Raw genomic sequence first — 6,433 nt, 5'->3', positions numbered from 1 at the left:
TCTCTAGCAGGCAGCCCAGAAGCCGCCGTCAGCGGATCAGAGGGGACAAAGACACGGCAAGCCAGGACGGCACAGGGGACTCCACTCTCCGCTGAAACAGGAGTGTGTGTTAAGTACAACAAGACGGTGTATGGAGCCAGCCAGGCCTGCCAAGCTATGGGCAGCCTCTACCATGACAGCTGCTTCACCTGCAGCGCCTGTAGTCGAAGGCTGAGAGGGAAGGCGTTCTACTATGACGCAGGAAGGGTTTTCTGTGAAGAGGACTTTCTGTACTCTGGGTTCCAGCAGTCTGCAGACAAGTGCAACGCAGGTGGACATCTAATCATGGACATGCAGGCCGGCAGGCCCTGGGGAAGTCTTACCGCCCCGGTTGCTTCCGCTGCGTCATCTGCAACGAGAGCCTGGACGGAGTGCCCTTCACTGTGGACACTGAGAATAAAATCTACTGTCTGAAAGACTACCACAGGGTCCTGGCGCCTAAATGTGCTGCGTGTAACCAGCCCATCCTGCCCTCAGAGATGGTCTGATGAAACCATTCGAGTTGTATCCAGAGAGGACAAGTATGGAGACTCAGCAGACAAGGATGCAGTTTTTTTTTGCAAGTGCCTTGTGTAAGTTGCACTCTTTTTTAAGAGTGCAAAAGGGGGAATTGTGAGGAAATATTTGTATGTATTCATGTTAGTAAACTATCAAGATGCTTAAAAGGGAAAATGATTTGGGTAGAAAACTGTGAACTGTTTTTGGGGCCTGTGAAAATTTGGTTTTTTGAGGACAAAGGAAGAGGGGGAAGGTCAGGAGTTAACATACAGTCATCTCAGATCCCTGTGATAATGAAGCTAAGCCACTGGGATTGGGGAATTTAAGATGTGAGGTGTTGATAATAATTTGGGCAGCCAATCACTGGTCTGGAAGGGAGGCGCAGATAACTCCTCCTCTGGTCAGCGAGGTATTTAGACAGGAACCCCGCTGTGTGCCCGCTCTCTCTCCTCTCGCTGGCTCACGTGAGTATCAGGTAAATGTGGGATCCCACAGATAAACTGTATTTAATTTGTACTGTATTGATTGTAATGCATTGTTTTATTACCATTAAAGTGGATTATTGTTTAACGGTTACTTGGCAGCAGTGAATTCCTTCCTGTAAGAATAATCAGCATGTTTAGGGACGCGAGGAGATTTAAGAAAGCGGACGAGTTGTCCACCAAATCTCCTAACAGTGTGTGTGTGTGTGTGTGTGTGTGTGTGTGTGTGTGTGTGTGTGTGTGTGTGTGTGTGTGTGTGTGTGTGTGTGTGTGTGTGTGTGTGTGTGGTGTGTGTGTGTGTGTGTGTGTGTGTGTGTGTGTGTGTGTGTGTGTGTGTGTGTGTGTGTGTGTGTGTGTGTGTGTGTGTGTGTGTGAGATGTTCTCCGGTGGGCCGCGGGCGCAGCATCATTGTTTGTGTGGCATGTCAGCCTGTTCAGTCGTGTGGGAAAATGAGCGCTGCCGGTGGAGGAGGTGATAATGAAAGAGGAGAAGAGAGAGAGGATGTGGTTCTGGGCCCTGGCCCTTCTAAAAAGAAAAGACTTGTGTCTTACAACAAACAGTGGGAAGAAAAACACAGTTGGGTAAAGCCCGTGAGTGGAGATCTGTCTCGGGTCTTGTGCGTGTGTGAGAGAGTCAGTCAGCTGATTGATGGGGAAGTGGTTGGTTGAAGGATAACATTAAGTCTAATAATGATGTACCGTGCATGTTCACATCATGTATACTTTGCATTACTTAATACCATTTTTCAAATATTTATTTTTTAACATTTTGGACAAAATAGCCAATTGTACATCGAGGTGCTCAGATGTCCCTAGTGCCCACCTATCCGATTTGAACATGCTGATGTACAATGTGATGTAGTAGCCTAATGCAGGTGTAAGACCATTGTGTTTGTATTGTGTTATATTTGTTATTTGAGGGTTTTTGGGGGTTTGACCCCCAAAAACATTTTCGAACCCTAGGGGCTCCCCCAAAACAATTAAATAACATAACCCTAACCCTAAAACCGAAATAAAGTAACAAAAAAAAACTAAATCCGCCAGAAACCCGAAAATCTTCGCGAGCACTTCATGTGTCCCGTTTCTCCATTTCTGGAAGTTGGCAACCCTAGTTCACACGAGGCCATAACGGAAACCGCGCAAACGGACCCCGCAAACGATAACGGGTCCCAAGGTGGGTAGATCTGCAAACGGAACGCTCTGGGGGCCAAACGGCTCAGTGTGTACGCCCTATACGATCATTGCCTGATAACGATGAAGACATAGCCCCACCTCTGCTGCTCACTACTGTAGCATGGTCAGTAACTACTGCTAGTGCTAATGCTAGTGCTACTAACCATGCTACAGATGTCAGTGCAAAATTTACAGCTCCTCTACCACAACCATCAGCAACAAGTGGACATGGAGAATTACATGAACTACATGTTGCTAAATCCACCACGGAGAATAAACAGAAGGGCAACCATGGCAACCATGCTCGGGGGTCCTCTTCGCTGCTTTGTTGTATTTTGTGGCGGAAGTTACAGGCCCGGCATATGTACTACAGCGTTTCCAGTGGTCTCGATTGAACGGACACGTTAAATGAGCCGAAAACGAATTCGGTGCGTAAACGTTCCCGTGTAAATGGGGTCATAGTGATGTCACTTCTTGTATATACGGAAATAAACAAAGGAGTCCAATGGAGGCAGGGGGGGGGGGGGGGGGGGGGGGAGTGTTTGGGAGAGAAACTCCCTCTGGGAGGAATAGAGATTTCAGCCTTTGCAGACCATTTACATGCACACAAATATGTACAGTATAACACACTATAGTAAAGGGAAACCCCAAATAGGACCCCTTTATAAGTATGAAGCAAGGCTAAAGATACGTTTAGCTTAGCATAAAGACTGTAATCACTGTGGACTCCATCAACCAGCACCTCAAAAGCTAGAAACCTCTAATTAAAATCACCAAAGGTCAAATTACCTGCCACGGGTCTGGGTTTTTATGGGGCCCCCTGGGGGCCTAGGGCCTCAGGACGGTTGACAACAGGACTTTTTTATATGAATGGGTCCTCTCAAACATGTTATTGTGTTGCACTGTTGGAGGAGCCTGTGACCTAAGATCTTCATCGTCATAACTACACTGTAGCTATGTTCGTATGACCAATAAAAGCCTTGAACCTCGAATGAAGGGCTGACTCACTCAGAAATTAAACACATCTACCCTGGAAAAGTTCCAACACCTTAAATTGAGATAATACTTGAAACTCATCCTTGATCATCACAACTTCTCTAACTCACAGCGCCCGGGAAGTATAGGGGAAAAAATCTAGGTTGACTTTCTTCTCAGACTTTGAAAACACCAGACTCACCCAGACAAACTCAGGGAAGGCAAATGGGGCCGCTCACACCTCAGCTGGAGAAGTGATTAGGAAAACCCTTGTTTCGATACACAGAAATGTTACTGTATCAGAGACAAGTTGATATCTTTTAGCACGGTGTCGCACCTGTCCCGTGGAAGACACTTGGTTACACTTGTTTTGAGATCCATGTGCAATGAAATGTTCTTGTTTTACACGCTTTATCTTCACAGTAACGGAGCACTCAGGATTTAAAAGCATCTCTTTCTCCAATGCCTGATTCTGCATTGGCAAAAAAAAAGAGGGCATTTCTGTTTCCAAGACAAATCATTTCAATTTTGTCCAAACATGTAAACAGTTGATAAAATATTCATTGATTTACATCGTGCAACAATTATTTTCATGCAGCGACACTGCCGGTTTCAAAGAGATTCGACGATGGATCACACAGCGAGGTTCACAGACACACAACTGGAAGGTTAAATATATATATCACGATGAAGGAGAGTCAAATAGGTTAGATCATTTATAATTTGAAAGAGCTTCCGTAGCCAGGAAACACTAACACATATCCTTAAATGAGGTCAGTCTGTTTATGTTATGTGAATGCTGCAAAGTGCCAGAAGTGTCTTAACATCTGTGGGTTTAGCATAAAGACTGAGCTGCAACGTAAGCTAACAACAAAGTGAATTAATTACAGTTATTCTCCTTAGTTATAATAAATCCTCATGTTGCTTATCTTTTTTCATACTCTATGCCATTTCTAAAGAATATTCTTATGCCTACTTTTTCAGTTCTAGTTGCATACTTTAAGGGTACAATCATTATCATTCAATTATAATATGCACAGACATACTCCTGCACTAGTACTGTTTTAAAAGTTTAAGGCAACTTTGGGTAGCATTAACTAGTGCATCAACTATGCTGTTTGCTGCCTTGTCCAATATACACACACATAAGGTTCCTTATCACTGTCTTACCTTTGGGTGCATCTATGTTGATAAATGACTTGCATTATAAATCATGTCTTACACGGTAACTACGGCCTGCATGTCTGTGCATATTGCTCCTTTGTATCAAAGATCAGCGGTATGGGGCTAAATCAAGGTCCGAACGAGCCTCAACATCAGTGGAACTCACGTGTTGTTAACTACAGCAAACCTTTAACATCCATCAAACATCCGTGAATGACGCGACATTTGACTTTACTTCTCCCTGCAGGAACATGTGCACTTCTGTTAAATTCATGAAATATAAAATTGCTATCATTATCATCTAATTGCCCATTTTCCTTAATCCCTCGCCAAACAGCAATTATTCAATTCATGGCATGTCAAATGTAAATATGCACAGTAGGACTGTAGATTACTCCACATGCTAAAGCCACGTCCACATGGTTATTGTAACGGCCCGTCCACACGGCAGCTTCCGATTCAAAGTGACGTCACGCTTTGCCGAACTGCATCGTGGTTCCGTCGCGTCGCTTTGCCTCCGTTGATCGCTTCAAAAGTTGAGAAAAGTTCAACTTTTCAAGCGTCGACAGAAGCGTCAGCCAATCAAATCATATGCCAGTACAAGCTCTAGCCAATCAAACCGCATGCTTGTGTGTCCGGGGCGGGAGATTAATGTGATTGGTTGTTGGTCGCGCTACAGACACGCCCACCGGCAAGCCGCCGTGTGGACGCACCGTAATCGTTATGGACACTGATTCTTTGGGATACTTAGCATCCAACAGGGTTATTTTACGATGATAAACATTTTAATTGTTTTAATTACCACACTGTACTAGGGCAATGATACTTTTTCTTCATCAGAAATACAAGAAAAAGTATGCTCCGATTGACTTTTTCTTTATTTGACAAGATCAACAAATGGTGATCTTCTACTGAGTTATTATTTATCATGTGTGTTCCTAATGAATTTGACTTTAAAAAGAGCTGGACACATTTAAAAGTCAACTGGAGACAAACTTTCCATCGAACTCACAAAGACACCACAAGTGTATTCGCCAACGCTAGTTACAGTCCTCATTTTTGCTGACAAACTCTTAAACTAAATATATAAAGTAAAGTGTCGAGGATCTCTCTACCACTCATGAATCATCTCTTAATGATGATCAATATGAAGCCTGATGTTGTTTACTTCGATGTCTTATCAAAGACCCATGTTTCAAAACCTATTACAACTGTCTCTATTCAATTGCAAATGTACCATGGTTTGTCATTACATTACTCCTTAGGGGATTACACTTGTGTCACTGTCACCCCCTTATTGAAGGCAGTTGTTGAAGTCCAAAAACCGTTAAACAAATGTGCATACATGGAATGACTCGTTTTGCAAGCGTTCAAATGCAAGTTATACACATGCACATTATAATAAGCGGATAAAGCAGAGCCAGGTAGAAAGGGATGAACTAGAAATAAAGTTAAACAATTTTCTTGAAATGTATAAAGCTTAATTCATCTCAGGATAATCAGAACTGCTTATCATAATTCTGACCTCTAACCATAAAACCTTAAGAAGTTTTACTTTGCAGTGCTTTTCTGGCAAGTCGATCCACCCTCCAGTCCTCAGTTTCATTTAAAGAAGTCGGGATCATATTTAAATCTTGCACCGGCTCATTTAAAGCACACAATAGAGGTCATGCTTGACTTCTCCAGCCTCAACCCGCGGCATAATGGGCCTCATGGTGCTCATTCCAGACAGGATTAATATTAAATACTTTGTTTTTACATTTAGCAATGCCAGAAAGTTCACAGGGTCATAGAGATAACCCTTGTCACCTATGGTATGCATTGTACAACTCTACATCGGGTAGCAACTCTAGGAAAGTCTATGTATGTGTGTGGTATGTGGACATTTGTATTTCCACTTGTATATTTTCCACATGTATATATTTATAAAAACTGTGTTGTTTTATATTCTTTAACCTTTTTAATTTGTAACGCAATTTTATTTCTATTTCTGAAATATTTTGGACTGTTTATTTCTTGTGTCTTAATTTCTCTTGTGTAAATTGCTGCTGCTGCAACGCAAAAAAAACAATAAAGTACCTATATATCTATCAATCTATCTAT

The sequence above is a fragment of the Pseudochaenichthys georgianus genome, chromosome 7, assembly GCF_902827115.2.
Source record: "Pseudochaenichthys georgianus chromosome 7, fPseGeo1.2, whole genome shotgun sequence".
NCBI lineage: Eukaryota > Metazoa > Chordata > Actinopteri > Perciformes > Channichthyidae > Pseudochaenichthys > Pseudochaenichthys georgianus.
The sequence above is the reverse complement of the archived record's forward strand: the minus strand, read 5'-3'. Positions refer to the sequence as shown.